The 18,562-nt window shown below is 41.0% G+C and overlaps 1 pseudogene; it reads right to left on the reverse strand.

The window, feature by feature from the left end:
* The window catches only part of LOC107571933 (meiosis 1 arrest protein-like), a 63,441-nt pseudogene extending 45,875 nt beyond the window's left edge, over positions 1-17,566 (reverse strand).
* Positions 17,567-18,562: the final 996 nt, after the last annotated feature.

Below are 18,562 nucleotides of genomic sequence, written 5' to 3' on the forward strand. Positions count from 1 at the left end.
CTGGTCTTTCAACACCAGTGCTGTGAGGAAGAATGCTACAGTAGGTCAAGCAGAGACAGGGAGGAGTATGGTGGAGGTAGGAAAAACCCAACAGACAGACAGTGACAACAAAGAACAACATACTGTAGAGAATGACAGTAACAGCAGACAAATGGCATAAACAGACAGCACACAACTCTACAACATCCTCAGATTCTTTTTCTTTTGTTTTAACTGTATGTGTAAATTTGTTATAAACGTGTGCTCTTTAAAAAGTAGTAAGCATTGTTTGCCAGACACATACATTAAATGTTTAAATATCTGTTACATACAGTTGTGTGAAAAAGTGTTGGCCATCTTCCTGTTTTCTTATTTTTTTGCATTTTTGTCACACTTTAATGTTTCAGATCATCAAACTCTCTTCACTCTCTTAATTCATGCTCCTGCTCTTACTGTGAAGGATTCATCAATCCTCTAAAGAAAACATGTTTGTCTTCATAGAACTCGAAATATCTATTCAGTCTTTCTTCTGGCTGCTCTTGCAGGCGATGCACCTGTCTAAGATGTCAGCAAATAAAATGTAATATCTACGCCACCGCCCCGTATCATATCAGCTGAATGAAACCCGGTACTTGTTTTTGGATGTTGATTCTGTTTTTCAAGAGCACGTCACATTTCCTCACTAAATATTATGCATTTTGCAGCATTTTTGCTTTTGACAACCAGTTGTGTGGTGAAGAAGTCTCATATTCTCCCTTAATCAGCAGAAAAACCGCCACAAAGACAGGAATCTGTCTTGAGTCTGAGCCAGATTACAACGATTCGTTCAGTTCTCAGCCCATTTTCACATATATGAATGATTCTGAAGAGTATTTTATGCCCAATTCTGATTCCACTCCTTCGCAGATTGTAATGTAACTTGGGTTCTGCAGCAGGACAATGATCCAAAACACACCAGCAAGTCCACCTCTGAATGGCTGAAGAAAAACAAAATGAAGACTTTGGAGTGGCCTAGTCAAAGTCCTGACCTGAATCCTATTGAGATGCTGTGGCATGACCTTAAAAAAGCGGTTCATGCTCGAAAACCCTCCAATGTGACTGAATTACAACAATTCTGCATAGATGAGTGGACCAAAATTCCTCCACAGCGCTGTAACAGACTCATTGCAAGTTATCGCAAACGCTTGATTTGTTGCTGCTAAGGGTGGCCCAATCAGTTATTAGGTTTAGGGGGCAGACACTTCTTCACACAGGGCCGTGTAGTTTTGGATTTTGTTTTCCCTTAATAATAAAAACCTTCATTTAAAAACTGCATGTTGTGTTTACTTGTGTTATCTTTGACTAATATTTAAATTTGTTTGATGATCTGAAACATTAAAGTGTGACAAACATGCAAAAAAATAAGAAATCAGGAAGGGGGCCAACATCTTTTACTAATATTTAAATTTGTTTGATGATCTGAAACATTAAAGTGTTACAAACATGCAAAAAAAAAAAGAAATCAGGAATGGGGCCAACACTTTTTCACACCACTGTATATGGTACTGCTTATATTATTTCACCATCTGTACACAAATGTAAGTAGTGAATGTGTGTGTCCGTGGGGGGGGCTGTGTCGGTGTGGTAATGTGGGCTGGTGTGGCTACAGTGCCAGGGCTGAATTTTTGTCTCAGTCCGCCCCTGTACCTCACTATGTGGAAATATTAGCATAATGCCACCCAAATGTGCACGCAAAGAAAGAAGGCGTGGTTTCAGTAACCGCAGTTAGTGTTGACGCAGCCATGTCAGGGAGAGAGACACTGTGTGTTTCTAGGCGAAAGCAAAAGCACTTTATTTGGCCTTCCGAAAGTAGATGCATTTAGAAATCTTTAAGATTACTTACAACAGAACAGCAATGCATTTTATGGACGACCATTTCGTGAACCTAGGTGAGGAAGTAATTCAGAATCAGCTGCTGTTTTGTTATTAGTTTAAGTATTTGCTATTGACTGTTTGGTGTGTGTGTGTGTGTGTGCGTGCGAGCGAGCGAGCGAGCGAGAGAGAGAGAGATTTCGATTTCGAAAAAAACTTTATTACCACAATATTAACACATTATCCAGAAAATCAAGTCAATTTACAGACACAATTAAGCAAAATTTGGGCCAAAAACCAAAGTATTTTCAAAAACCTCACACAAAGCTCCACCATTGCACCAGATCAAGTCAAAAGAAAGAAGATCATCCATAGCTTTAAAATAACGAAAATCAATGAGAATTCTAGATTTTACTGACTTAAAAAAAACTGCCAATAAACTATAACTCATGTTTCGTTCAATTTTGTTTTTTCTAGTGACATAGTGTCAGGGTTCCGGGTAGAGGGATGAGGCGAGGACTCAGTGTTGCAGAAAATGGGCTTTATTTTAAAATAAAACAAAACAAAAAAATATTACGCCAGGGAGTATCCACTCTATTATTTAAAAACACTTTGTTTAAAGATTCAACACACATTTTATACATTTCTTTTCCAGAAGCTGGCTTTAGGCCAATTAGTGTCACATCTTCACAGTGCAAGAAAACACCTTTACAATCTTCTAAATTGGGAGATAATGGCAAAACAGGGAATCAATCATCACTGTTTGGAACAATTAACCCCGCATAGTAGTCCTCCAGCAACTTGATTTCTTCTGCTGTGAGAGCAGCTCTCCATTTCTCAAGAAGTTTAGCGACTGTACGTTTTGAATGAAGGCCCAAATGTCCAGCAACTAAGTCAATATGTTTGAAGTCTTTTCCCGTTGACTGTAATAGGCACCCAAGGGTTGTAACCTTAGAAGTGAGGAGAATTCCATTGAGTGCAGGGAAAGGGCCCTTAAGTGATATGTCCATGCGTGAACCACAGACTAAAGGTTCTTGTAACAACCAGTATAAGGAACTTATTCCGCAGGGTCTTTGCACAGTGAACAAAGTCCACACCTTCAAAACATTACGATAAAAAATTGGAAACTTGGATAAATCCATCTTTTTGGGATTCAACCAGAACAAAGACCTGTCCATACCCAGGCTTCCAAAAGACTGCAGAACCATGAAAGCTATAGATCTCCAGTTCGAGTGCACTGGTCCAAACAAAAGTCTCTGTACAAATTGAAGCCGAAAAGCTGCTGTCCTGCTCTGCAAATGCATAAGTCCATGACCACCCTCTTCCTTGGGCAAATACAGAACAGCTTTTAGAACCCAGTGCAGTTTATCCCAAAAAAAATCAATCAGAATTGATTGAATTTTGAATAAGAATTTTGACGGAGGATCAACACACATTAACCGATGCCATAGAGAGGATGCTAGCAAGTTATTGATAATCAATATACGGCCTCTATATGATATCTTTGGAAGCAAAAATTTCCATTTATCAAGGCGACCCTTTATTTTTTCACCAATTACTTCAAAGTTTTTTTGTACAACCATTTCATTACCTAAAAACACTCCAAGATACTTGAAGCCCTCCCTAGTCCAAGTTAAACCATCTGGGAGCTTTGGTTCTCCATTTAGCCATCTCCCAAACAAAATGGCTTCACTTTTAGACCAATTTACTTTAGTAGATGAAAACACTCTGAAATCTTATGCTGATCAGCTTATGCTGATAATTTAAACACATTTAGACATTTTGGAATATGCAATCCATACAAATCAGCTCTTAACTTACTTAAAAAAGGCTCAATTGCTAAAGCATAGAGCATACCTGACAAAGCACACCCTTGCCTTACACCTCTAAAAACCTTAAAAGGAGTGCATAAGTCACCATTAACTTTCAAAATACTCTCAACGTCACTGTACAAAACCGTAAGCATTGAAATAAAATTGGAACTAAAGCCAAATGCCTCTAAAACATCCCATAAAAACTTATGCTCAACTCGATCAAAAGCTTTTTCTTGATCGAGTGACAGAAGGCCAAAATCTAAGTTGAGACTTTTACCAAGGTCCAAAACATCCCTAATAAAAGATATATTATCAAAAATTTGTCTTCCAGGTATGCAATAGGTCTGGTCAGGATGGATCACCTGCTCCAAAACTTCTCCTAATCTATTTGCCAGAGCTTTGGAAAGCAGTTTATATTCATTGCACAACAAACTGACTGGTCTCCAGTTTTTAATGTAATTTAGGTCTCCCTTTTTTGGCAACAAGGTGAGAATCACTCTATGGCAACTTGTGGGTAGCCGCCCACTGGCCTGGCTTTCCTTCAGCCCCTCCAATAGATCCGGACCCACCTTCGGCCAAAAAGACTTATAGAAGTCAACTGACAATCCGTCAATTCCAGGTGCTTTCCCACATTCCATGCCTTGAAGAGCTTTTTCCAACTCCTCCAGAGTTAAAGCTTTGCTGAGATCAGCATTAGCCTCTTCAGATAACTGAGGCAAATTCTCAAGGAAGACATTAGCAGTTTGTTCATGCATAAGTTCACTTTTATACAATTCTTCATAAAAACTAACTGCTCTTCTTCGAATGTCAGAAGGGTCTGACAGCAAAGCTCCACCATCAGATTCTTAACTTACTTAAAAAAGGCTCAATTGCTAAAGCATAGAGCATACCTGACAAAGCACACCCTTGCCTTACACCTCTAAAAACCTTAAAAGGAGTGCATAAGTCACCATTAACTTTCAAAATACTCTCAACGTCACTGTACAAAACCTTAACCATTGAAATAAAATTGGAACTAAAGCCAAATGCCTCTAAAACATCCCATAAAAACTTATGCTCAACTCGATCAAAAGCTTTTTCTTGATCGAGTGACAGAAGGCCAAAATCTAAGTTGAGACTTTTACCAAGGTCCAAAACATCCCTAATAAAAGATATATTATCAAAAATTTGTCTTCCAGGTATGCAATAGGTCTGGTCAGGATGGATCACCTGCTCCAAAACTTCTCCTAATCTATTTGCCAGAGCTTTGGAAAGCAGTTTATATTCATTGCACAACAAACTGACTGGTCTCCAGTTTTTAATGTAATTTAGGTCTCCCTTTTTTGGCAACAAGGTGAGAATCACTCTATGGCAACTTGTGGGTAGCCGCCCACTGGCCTGGCTTTCCTTCAGCCCCTCCAATAGATCCGGACCCACCTTCGGCCAAAAAGACTTATAGAAGTCAACTGACAATCCGTCAATTCCAGGTGCTTTCCCACATTCCATGCCTTGAAGAGCTTTTTCCAACTCCTCCAGAGTTAAAGCTTTGCTGAGATCAGCATTAGCCTCTTCAGATAACTGAGGCAAATTCTCAAGGAAGACATTAGCAGTTTGTTCATGCATGAGTTCACTTTTATACAATTCTTCATAAAAACTAACTGCTCTTCTTCGAATGTCAGAAGGGTCTGACAGCAAAGCTCCACCATCAGATCTTAAAGCATGTATAAATCTTCTTTGTCCATTCTTCTTCTCCAAATTGAAGAAAAATTTAGAAGGTGCATCCATCAATTCTATGCTCTGAAAGCGTGATCTGACCAGAGCTCCTTGTGTAACTGTATCTAATAATTTAACTAAAATGTTTTTCTTCTTATTAAGGGAGTCAAAATGAGCCAAGTTACATGTACTATCAACAAGCATCTGAAGCTCTTCTAATTCTTTCTCAATTGTCTTCAATGAACGGGTAATGTCTCTTGTGACATTGAGAGTATATTGCTGACACAACTGTTTAATTTGTACTTTTGCAATATCCCACCACTGCTGCAAACATTGAAAATAAGATTTTGTAGTTCTAAAATTATTCCAAAACTCTTTAAAAATATCTTTAAAATTATTGTCACACAATAAGTTGCTATTAAAATGCCAATAGGCACTTTTTGGCTTGATGGAGCTACGAGATACAACACACTGTAACAAACTGTGATCAGACAAACCCACTGGACAAATTTAACAGCTTCTAAAAAGATTAAGCTGGTGTTTAAAACAATAAAATCTATCCAACCTTGCCAGTGAAATCAAGTTATCATAAGCATGAGCCCAAGTATATCATGAATACTTTTGATACTTTTATACTTTTGAATACCATGGAAATTCCTCCAAACATCAACAATCTCATGGGTTTTCAATAACTGAATAAGTCATTTTTGTGAGGGCATGTGTGGTTCAACATGATTCCTATCAAGGATGCTCTCAGTGCAATTGAAATCTCCCCCTAAAAACAAAAAATTCTCAGGGTTACAGTTGCATAAAACATTACTCAGAGTATCTAGAAAAAACATTCTTTCCAAGGCATTGACTGGGACATACACACAGATAAAAATAAAAGAATAATTTTCAAACTGGGCAACAACTTTCAAAAGCCAGCCTTTTATAACCTCCTCTACCTGATAAGAACAGGGAATAAAATTATTAGAGAATAGAATGGCAACCCCACTACTGGTTGAAGTCAAATGACTTAAAACAGAAAGCCCATCAAATTCTTTAGCCCAGTCAGAACCATTTAATAAATCACTGAGCATTTCTTGAACAAGCAAGACATAAATTTTCTCATATAATTGAAACCTTTTCCCAATATCTCTAGCCCCATTCACATTCAGAGAAGCTATAAAGAGAGAGAGAGAGAATAAGAAAGGAAGAGAGAGAGAGAGAGAGAGAGAGAGACACATCACAGTGGAGTCAGCTGTCTTAACCATGGCTTGTGTACTGCAAACACATATTCATCACTGTGTCTGTCACGAGACTCTGTTCCCCTTTCGGGCTCTGTCTTTACATTTATTTTGAAAGATGAAGCTCGCAATTATGGTAAGGGGCGTTACATTTCCGACGAGTGCTTGCGGTGTTCGGCCAATCACAATGCACTGGGTCAGCTGGCCAATCAGAGCAGACTGCACTTGTCGGAAGGAAGGACTTTGTAGAAAACTAAGAGTTTGAGAGAGGCGGGGCATAGAGGACTTACAATAATGTACAGTATTTGAAAAATAAATACAGTATTTTTGAACATTAAAGCATGTCAACATATTCTGTTACACCAAATACACAAAATAATGATCTTTAAAAAAAGCATCATATGACCCCCTTTAAAACAGAGAAAGAGAGATTCCTTAAATTTATGCAAATATAGAATTTCATGTTGTTTATAAATGTACAGACATAAACTTTCCCCATGTTCCTCTAGATCCCTTGATTTCTACATTAATACCTATCAGATCACACAAACATTTGAATGTTTGGCTCTGTTTTTTTTTTTTTTAAATGGATGCCTGGTTTGCTCTTTTACCCTGGGATCTAATTTCACTCAGTCTGTGGTATGAAATCCTGAGACCGTCAACCACAAAACCTTAATTAAAGCAATTATGCAGAAAACAAGTGTGGGCTCAGAGTTTTGGCAGAAACATACACACCGTACAAAGCATCATGCAAAACCCATTTTGAATTTAAATTTGTTGTGGTATGTAGCTGATTCCTTTTATTTATTGAACATATTAAAAATGTATTTTTTCAGATGTTGCAGAACAGTGTTCCATTGCTCACCTACCTTCTCAGTGACTAAGAATATCTCTAACGTTATGACTAAATATGTTGTCCTACCTTCCTGGTCATCTTCTAAAGATGGTGTCTCAAGGCTACAGGCTGGAGATCTGTCTGAGAGACTCTGCTGTAATGTGATGTGAACCACCAGAAGCCTGCACAGACTAATCAGATCAGAGTTTTCAGGCCCTGCTCCAGCTGTCGGAGGACTGTCTGTCCTGACTGACAGGTTAATACCGTCACCTTAAAAAATGTAAATTCATCAGCATTAGTATGCAGTTTACAAGTCAAAAATCAGCTAAGCCAGCATGTCTGTTTATAATAATTCACTTTATAGTTTATCAACCCTGTTTTTGGTAAATGGATTCAAGATTGTAACAGCCAACAGAAAGTGATTTTGAGAAAATATGCTGTTTTTCTGTAAATCACCAGTCATGCCAGAATTCTGTCAACATTTCCAAACAATACTCACACAGTGTACCCATAAGGCCTCAAAGCCAACACACTGTAATGTCCCTGTTTTTATGACTGCATGGTTGAAAGCTGATTATGGTCATTAGCTGTCTTTCTTGTTGATATATATTCCAACTCAGAATGTGAGGGAGATATCTCTCACAAACTACACAGCACAAAAACATCTTTCTCTGTGATGTAATTGTGTGAAGAATGAGACTGTAGAACATATTTAAGGATACAAATAAACCAGTCATCAAATCTGTGCCCTGTACCACATAAATAACTTGTACAAATCATTGCTACATGTTCTGTTTCATATTTGAACAGAGTCACAAAGAGAGTTCTACAATCACATACATCAAAGCTTCTGTGTTCCTCTCATCTTAAGATAGACATCTGTGGCATAATTATAATAGCACTGTTATATACTGTATTGTCACTGCAAAGTGAGACCAAACCCATATACACCATATAATCCCATTTAGGACACACAAAAAATATTCTGTATAATCTGATTAAATGCACTTGTCCTCTGCTGCACTTCCTGTGGGGGGACATTAGTGTTGGGTTTTAATGGAGCCTGCTGAGAGAAGAGTGGCTACTGAGGGCCATGTGGTCTGTGTTAGTGTGATGTTCCTTAAAAAACGAATAAATTATTATTATAATAATTATTACTTTGAAAAGTACATTCTACTCTATAATAGTAATGTATTTCTGACATAATTTCTTCAAGTTAAAACTTTTATTTTTGCAGGTTCAAGCAACGAAGCAACGTTTTATCAAATTAAATGTTGAAATGTTCATTACAGGGGTCCTATTATGCTTTTTCAATTTTTTAATTTTAGTCAGTGTGTAGTGTGTATGTTTGGGCATAAAAAAGATCTAGAAAGTTGCAAATCTCAAAGTCCACTCCAAAGGGAGATATTTAGTTTTAAAAAAATCAATTTTCAAAAACTACAGCAAACAGCTCGTTTGGACTAAAGCGTATGGTTTCCGGGCTTTATAATATCACAAAGCGGCTCATTAGAATTTCATTACAAAGAATTCCCGCCTACAGAAATTCGAATGGTTGGGGGGTGGGGAGGGGCGAGGTTGTGGTTAGAGCTCTTGGTTGAGTGACTGCATCAGCCGAGACGATGAAGAAGAAGTGCTGCTGCAGAGTTAGTGCGTCAGAGAAAACCAGGAAGAAGAGCTGCTGTGCTGTAGCCTCAAATTTTTGGCATGTCTAGAACAGCGGTTCTCAATTCCAGTCCTCGCGTACCCCCGCTCTGCACATTTTGTAGTCAATCGGAACACAGTTTATGCACGGAGCTCACTTCTAACGAGATTAAGATCTGAATCAGGTGTGTTAACAAAGAGAGACGTGCAAAACTTGCAGAGCGGGGGTACGCGAGGACTGGGATTGAGAACCACTGTTCTAGAACAATTCTTACAAGTACAACACGACGTAGCTGGACGCCACGGACAGACGCCGAACAGCGCCGCCGGTGTGCCTACACTCATAGAAAATAATGTATTTGAACTTTAAAGACGTGGCGCAACGCTGCGCTTCTCATCCGATGTGCGACTGCCTGAAACGCTGTTTTTTTTCACTTCTGAAAGCGGATGATGTCAGGAAACAGTGGCTGCAATTTACTTTTTAACTCTGTTCCTGAGCATTATAACCCCAATTTGCTATTGTGTGCTGCGCATTTTACTGAGGACCGCTTCCACATCACGAGTGAGAAGTGCCACTGCCGGATTCGCCAAAAGCTTTTGTTGAAAGACGGAGCAAGGGGGCGTGGCAGTACTGAAACACCGTCGAAGCTGTTCGCCAATCACAACGCACTGGGACAGCTAACCAATCACATCACATTTAGTTTTTCGGAAGGTGGACCTTCATCAAAGCCGGAACTAATCGAGCTGTTTGTGCCAGCCTGGGGAGAGAGGTATTGTAATAATGTAAATTATGTGAAAAATAATGCGTTTTTCGAACCACCAAGCATGAGAGCATGTTCTAGTACACCCCCAAAACAAAATCAAGACTTTGTAAAAGAGCATAATAGGACCCCTTTAAGTGAACCCTCAGATCTGGAGGTGTGGAGATGAAGTTCATGTGGCGTGTCCTCATATACTGATACAGCACGTGCCACACATGCTTGAGTGTAGTAGACAAAACGTCTCCAGGTTACGAATGTAACCATGGTTCCCTGATGATGGGGATTTGTGTTATAATAACCCCTACAAATACAACTCATTATGTACACTATAAACACTTTAAAGGAGACAGACATGTAGATGTTTGTGAAAGATGTTTTCTATGTTTTGGAGGGATGATTATTTTTAAATCATACCCTATTTATTGCATCAAAATGTGTTAATACTTTACTAGCTTATAATTAAGGGTGGATAATTTTATCAGTTGTTTATTGCAACAATACATAATTACAATAACTTTGTCTAGTGCTCTTATGAAAGTTTATAGCATGATTTGTGAAAATTGAACTATACTGAATGACATAGCATAGACTTCTTCATGGCTAGTTTTTGCGTATTTCATTTAATTCTGTAACCTACTTGTTCTACAGATCTGTGTGTACTCGTGTTAAATGCTACTGTTTTTGACAGCGTTGATAACGTTTATGACAGATAATATCATGATCATTTTTGCGTTTCCCTTAACGAATGTCTTATCCTGTCAGCAAAAACCTGTCAATGGGCTTTTTTGATTGCTTTCAGTTTAAGTGCCGGCAATGCAGTGTTGCCAGATATTGATACTAAAACAAACAAAAAACTAAAAATAAATAAAAATAAACATTTTTTTTCCCAATCTTTTGCAAATAAGATAATATAAAGATATCTCTGACTATATACTGCAACTTCCTATTTTATTAACTTTCTAAAGTGTTAAATTAAGTGGAAAAGACAAGTCCAAAAACGCTTATAATAACTGGATCTGGTAACTGCGCCAGCAAGCTCACTCACAACTCTCTAAAGTCTCGTTCACTCCGCCAGCGTCTCGCAGCGATCATTTTCATAACAGGGACGCTAAACATTCTTGCAAACTGTCTAAACTGAAGTATACATGTCATGCAGGCATTCATATGAGGAGTTTAACAGCAAATTATTCATTCAAAGAGCACATTTTATTTTTGAACATGAAAAATTTACCGAGGTCCGGACCTCGGTGGCCTCATATCTGGTTACGGGCCTGGGAACGAGTATGCCCATGCGGCCAGACTTACAAATCCCTGCCTAGTGTGGAAGAGCACAGCTAAGGCAAAAGAAAGGAGCCAGGAGTGGCGCAGAATGTAGGTAGGCACCTGACAAAGTAGGCGGGGACATCCCACAGCATCCCAAAGGCCAACTTTAGAAGGAGTGAGCCTTGACCCCTAAAGGAGAGGGGAGATCAGAGGACTCAAGGCTATGAAAAAGGATCCTGATCCACCGCTTAGAATAAGCTTCTCTGGCCAGACGCCTCAGCCTCAGCGCACCGTGGAGGAAACTAGGGTTGTGCCGATAGACGATAGTATTGTGCATCGACGATAGTCAGAGATATCGACAATAGCAGATGTCTTTGTCGATAGTCAAGATGATTTTAGGCTCATTCTCCTATTAATGTATTAAATAATAATAATAATAATAATTATTATTATTATTAGGTGGCCCATTATAATTCGGCTATTATTATCAAATTGCCCCGCTTTTTCATTCAGCACTGTATTTCACACACACACACGTGCGCGCAAATGAGGAGCCTGTAGCCGGTGAAGGAGTCTCCAAACACAGACACATATCGTCTGCTAAGGTATTTCGTTGCACTTTAACAAGTAATCTGAAAGGCCTATATATGTGACATATTTGAACCGAGCCCTCACTAACTGAGTTTAATGCCACAGTTATGTTAGAACGCATCTCATTCTTGTTTCTGTGGTGGTTTGTCGGGCTCATCATGGGACGTGCGGTCCGGAGCGCTGTATGACTGATGTATCTGTTTAATTTAAATTTACTTCAAATATATTAACTTACCTGTTTTAAATACTTTATATTTAACGTGTTATGTCCAATACTTAGTGTTAAACTGTTGGTCTTTAAAATAAATCTACTTTTGATTTTCACCGTTTGATTTTGCAGACCTTCCATGCGTCGATGCGGCAATCTTGTCACAGGACAATAGGTCCTAATAGTGATGTATCACTGTTGTATCCGAATATATATGAACTAGCTGTTTTAAATATTTGTGTATTTAACATGTTAGTTTATGAGTATGTTTGAAAGTATATTATTTAGATTCGTGGTGCTTCCATAGGCTTCATCTCTCTCTCTCGCACGTGGTTTAAAACACCAAATAGTTATGAAATAAGGTTGTGACGGTGAGGAAATTTTTGTGTGCATTTTACTTTCACTTTCGAATGCAACAACAAAATACAAAGTCAAACACACTTTAGCCTATATATAAAACATAGAACTTTTATTAACAATATGAATAAAAACACATGCTATAGGGCAGGCTATGCCTAATATAAAATAACAAATAACTTACATAAAGTTTAAATAGGTATACAACACTGGAAATGAGTAAACATGTATAATATATAACCAAATAAATAAGAAACGTAGAAAGTTTATTAGCAAAACTAATAAAAAAGCTTGGAGGCAAGGCATACACCTTGATGTCAAATAAAAGAAATAAATTACACAAAGTTTAAATAAAGTAAAAATCAGCAAACACTGTGGAACCAATTAAATAAGTATATATATTAATAAATAATAAACTTCCAAAATCTCCTTAGATAAACAGCAAAAGTCAACAGGCTTTTCAAAGTCCAATATACTGCCAAACAGGCGCTTTTGCATTTAGTTTCTAAACTAAATCATCCGCCATAGTCTTGTCTGTCTCACCTCATCTCACTCTTCTTGTCAGTCAGCTCGACTCACTCTCCTCACTGGATAAATGAAATCTGATCTGTGATGCGACTGTCATTCGGCATGCTGCATTGAGCATCCGCGTTCAGTTTTTAATTGTAGTGTCTGTTCTTTTACTGAACTAAATGATTTTTATTACTATAAAAAATCAAAACGACGGTGGGGGTCGGTGCCGCGGTGGGAAAGTGACGTAACCAGTGTTGCAGCTTAAAAAAGCCTATTATGAAATAGCCTATGACAAGTACAGGGAGTCTCTCTTGCCCCCACCCACCCATGCACGATAATATCATCTATCGGCGATCTCATGGACTGACGATATGCCGATTTGAAAAATGACCATATCGCCCAACACTAGAGGAAACGTGTAACTACAGGGTGTCTGCCCACTGACTGGCCACCGACACATAGACTTTCAAGGTGGAGTGGGTCAACCCTGCAGACAAATGGCTCTGCAGGAACTCCAGCACTGTACCAACTGGGCAGTAAACTGGGTCGAGCTGGTGGTCGCCGCACCAAGAAGCGAAAAGATTCCACTTCAGGGCATACAGTTTCCTCGTAGAGGGAGCTCTGGATTGGAGAATGGTCTCAACAACCTCAGTTGAGAGACAGGAAGCTGCGAGTTGTGCCCCCCCCAGGGGCCACACCCCACGCATCCACAGCTCCGGGCGGGGGTGAAGATAGTACCCTCTGCCTGTGAGAGGAGATTCCTCCTGATGGAAATCTCCCATGGAGAGCCGTCGAGAAGGGAAATCAGGTCCGAGAACCATACTTGGACTGGCCAGAACGGGGCTACTAATAGTAGAAGGACACCCAGGAGCAGAGCGATCGGGCAAAAAGGCGTACAGAAGAAGCCTCGCCACATCTGTACCATAGCATCCAGTCAGAGAGGAGCTGGATGAGTCAGAGAGAACCAGAGGGAACAGTGCGATGTCTCTCGAGTCGCAAACAGGTCCACCTGAGCCTGGCCAAAAACTCTCTATATCTGCTTCACCACCTCGGGGTGAAGTCTCCATTCCCCGGGCCTTGGCCCCTGCCTCAACAGGATGTCTGCTCCCATATTGAGATGCCCAGGAATGTGAACTACTTTCAGAGAGAGGAGTTTGCCCTGGGACCAGACAAGGATCTGGTGCGCCTGCCTGAAAAGGGGGCATGAACGCAGACCTCCCTGGTGGTTGATTTAAGAGACCGCCGCTATGTCATCGGTGCACCAACACATGGCGACCTCTTAGGTCTGGGAGAAAGTGTTTCAATGCAAGAAACACGGCCAGCATCTCCAGGCAGTTGAAGTGCCACGTGAGATGGCGGCCGCTCCACAGACCGCTGGCTCACTCATGACCACTCCTCAACCTGTGAGGGATGCATCTGTCGCTAGCATTACGCGGCGACAAGGAGCTCCCAGCACCGGGCCCTAAGACAAGAACCAAGGTTACTCCACATGTCTAATGCACGTAGGCATCGCCACGTGACCTTGAGCATGCAGAGCGGGTTTCCCATCAGGGAGAACCCCTTGGTCTTGAGCCACCCCTGTAGGGCTCTCATGTACAGCAGGCTAAAAGGTCTCCCGTTGGACGCAGCTGCCATCAGACCCAGCAGTTTCTGGAACTGCTGACATTGAGTGACCGGCCTTCTCTCACTCTCGCAACTGCAGTGAGGATCGACTCGAACCGAGCAGGAGACAGACGTGCCTGCATCGTGGTCGAATCCCACACCACACCCAGATAAGTGGTTCTCTGTACTGGAGAAAGCACACTTTTTTTGGTGTTAAGTCTAAACCCCAGCTCTTTCATGTGAGCGAGAATGGCATCTCGATGCCGAACCGCCATCTGCTCAGATTGAGCTAATATCAAGTTAGACCGCTGCGCCCTGAAGCACCGTAGGTGGCAGGGTTGGCAGAACGATCTCCTGAGGGCACTGAGGAGAGACGGGCACCGTATAATGAGGTGTACACCACTCTTCTCCAGAGGGGCCTGCCTTCCGAAGTCCTGAGCCATGGCATCAGGACTCTCTAAGCTGAAGACTCCTATTGAAAACGACGGTCCTCAGACCCAAGTCATCTCCTAGGAAGACTAGACTGATAGAACCAAAGCCTGATCGGGGCAGGACCCAATGAGACACGCTTGGCAGGGGCTCCCACGCCGCCAGGTGACCTTCTAAGGGAACTAGTCTCTCGAGACTGGCCTCTGGTGCACTTAGAGCGGCTAGGTCGGGGCCCTGAAGCGGCGGACCGGCAGGGAACGGCCGAACTAGCTGCCCTAGAAACCTCCCAAGAGGTAGCGAGCCTCTTAGCACCGCTACGTTTCCGGGCGGTGACTGAGAGAAGCGCTTGCTGAAGACCGCTGTGCCCTGAAGCACCGTAGGTGGCAGGGTTGGCAGATCGATCTCCTGAGAGCACTGAGGAGAGACGGGCACCATATAATGTGGTGTACACCACTCTTCCCCAGAGGGGGCCGGCCCTCAGAAGTCCTGGGCCCTAGGCGTCAGGAAGTTTTAGCTGAAGACTATCCAGCGGGAATGATGGTCCGCAGATCTACCTTCCGCTAGAAACCTTCGGCCCAGGACCGTCACTCTGACTCTAAATTCTGAGGAGTACGAGAAATGACATTCCCTATATGAGGAGCTGGAACACAGTTGGTTGGGGCTACTCCCGCCCAGCAGCCCCTGTTGACCACCTCAACCTCCTCAAAGGAAGAGAGGTAAACGCGTGCTCTCATTCGAGAAAATGTATTAATTTATTTATTTATTCCCAAGAGCGCCTATATATCTAACTTCTCATAGTCAGAAGAAATACTTCATTTTAAATCCTCAGAATTATGTAATGCCGCTTGGTCACACAAACAATATCAATCTCCTCGGAAAAAGATTGCTGCAGCAGCGAGCTCTCACTCAGAGAGGGAAGAAACCGCAACGCAGGCTTCCGAACCTCGAGAGAGAGTGCTAGATCTAGGGAACGTGGGTGGAGATAGGGAGAGCCCGTCTCCAACCCGTCCGCCAGATCATGTGCGATCCCTGTAATCTCAATCGCCACCGTGCCTCAGCAGCAGTGGGACGTAACCGCAAGATCACAGGCACGGACACGGCGAGAGTGGAGTTTTTAACAGCAGGTAAAGCACAATCAGCCCCTTCTCTTTTTTCCCGAGAGCTGACTACGCGAGCTCCGCTCCACAGTAAAGCTGCTCATTATAATATTAGGCATAATATGCTTGTGTAACTGATGCTTGTGCAACTGGCGAGATCGAGAGCTGACTCTGCGTGCTTCGCTCCCAAGCAGACAACACACAAACTGTGTGTGTCCCCACCCGAAATATAGCACGGGCAGGGAGGAACACACAGCCTGAATGTTGTCTGCTCTCACCCAAATGCTTCTTTTTGGCTGAAGCTTGACATAATGGAGCTTATAAGTGGACAAACAACACTAAATAAGACTCACAAACAGATAGCGACTGACACACACAGAGCGCTTGCTGAATGACAAAAAGCTGACGCCGGTTCCACCGCACGTGCTTTTATAGCTTCCTGGTCACAACGTCACCCGCCCATGACGTCTCGCCCATCTATTGGACTGATTTCATATGTGATTCAGAGCTGCTCACGCTGAAGGTGTTCCCAAAGCGTTTTCCGACGCAGCTCGAGTTCCTGAAGGGGAACTGCACTGCCCATTCACACAAAGACTTTATATTTAAATAGCAGTCTTTTGGGGTGGTTATTATTTACGGATACCATTCACAGAGTACAGCCATTCTTTTGATTTATTAATCCATATTTTGGCAAATTCTATTAGAGTTATACAGTAAATTCCACTTTTGATTCCATAATTCTGTCCATGTTGTCCACTAAATCAGAGGGCCCTAAATATTTGTTTTTACTCTATTATATTACTGTATCAAATAATTTTGCAATGATTTTGAAAATTAATTTTTAAAAGCAGAACAATTGGTGCCACAATGTATACATACTATAATATTTATATATTTTTATTTATTCTTTTTCATTTTACAGTGCTGAAAACTAGATTGTAAAATTAGCTTAACTATACAGAGACTATGAATTTCACTCTCACAATAATAATAAAAAAAGATTTCTTTCTGCAAAATACTTTAATTTTTGGCATAAAATGTGACCAAATATGACTTCTTCATAAATGTCTTTGGTGAACATGCCACAATAATTTTCTTTATACATAAGGAATTGAAAGCACTTTAGTTTTAGCAGTGAAAGTTCTCACCTTCACACAGTTGCTGTTGAAGTCCCCATGAACTGTATGACACATGTATTGTTTAAACTACTGCAGGCTGTCCAGCACTGCCTGTTTAAGGAGTGCACCTCGTTGCCGAACGCAGCCCTCTTGAGCCCTCTCTATACAGGATAGCAGACGTGTCAAATTGCCCTTAACTTGCTAGTGAAGAGAATGAGAAGAAGGAATGAAAAGGTTAAAGGAAGAAATCAGAAGAGAGATACATAATTTCATTTGTCTATTAAACACCAACCAACTGTACAGCACCTAGTCAAACACTGATGTAAATACACACATACTTATCCTCACCACAAAGGGTAGGAGGCACGCCAGCTGTACACTGATAGCAAAGACACTTAGCAGGTTCTGCCAGACTGCTGGCCAGAAAAAATAAATTCTCTAGGGCCTGACACAGAACAGAACATGTCTCTGACCACCAGGGTGGTGAAACATCTACTATCAACACACGAGAAAACTGTCTGGAAAAGGATGATGAGCTGCATGCTTGGAGAATGGAGGAAGAGCAGGATCTGTTTCTGGCACTCATGGGTCACCTAAACACAGAGAGGTACATGAAAATGGATGTAATTATACTAGCTTAACTAAAATCAAATCTAGGAATATCACAGTAAAGGTACATAAGGCATTTACTATTCATTCACTGATAGCCTACGTAATTTACTGTTTATTTCTCTTTGTGGGAAAAAGTGAATGACTGGTGATACAATGTGTCATTTTATACTGGAACACAAAGTGAATATTTCAACAGAACACATTGTCTTGTAATGTCACCACAATAACATAAGAAGGAACATTAGGCTTAATCACAGTCAACTTAGACAAAAATGTTCTTCTGAGAAAAGAAGAAAGTCTTTTTGAAAAAAAGAGACTCCTGGTAAGTTCTTTTTCCAAAGCTGTAAAACACAAAGAGTGAAATTGTTGGCCATACCAGGGCAGATGGGGCAAATTGATTAAATAAGGCAGCAGCTCTCTGCAATCTAAGGACTCATCAATGGTATCCCACTTGACAAGAGAGCTCTTTGAGCGCACTAATGCTGCGCCTCAGGCCTTTCCCGCCGCTTCAGCACGACACAGGCGACAAAAGACACTTTGTCTGCTCTAAAAACAGCTCCACAGACTCGCTGCCCTGACATGAGCAGAAGAAAGTGCTGATGAGAAAACTGAGGAAGGATGAAGGAGAGCAGGTGTTGCTTCAGTATTTATGTACAGTTTACTAGAAGTACTGGTAAGATTCGGTGACACGGGCAATCTCGCGCTCTCTGTCGGTCGGTGCATTTCAATAGCGGGCCGCGCGGATTCGTTTGTTTACAACAGTGTGGAGGTAAAGTAACAAATAACTATTTAAATGTAAATATATGCGTATTAATTTAAATATGTGGGTGGTGTGCGATACAAATATTTACCTGTTTTCGCCAGCTGGGTTAATGTTACCTTTGACTGAGTTTCAAAAACTTCCAGTTATTGGATTATCTAAAAAATAGGCAGAATTATTACAAATATTTATTATTTCTGACACTTGGAG

Source organism: Sinocyclocheilus grahami, unplaced genomic scaffold, assembly GCF_001515645.1.
Source record: "Sinocyclocheilus grahami isolate Dianchi unplaced genomic scaffold, SAMN03320097.WGS_v1.1 scaffold1671.1, whole genome shotgun sequence".
NCBI lineage: Eukaryota > Metazoa > Chordata > Actinopteri > Cypriniformes > Cyprinidae > Sinocyclocheilus > Sinocyclocheilus grahami.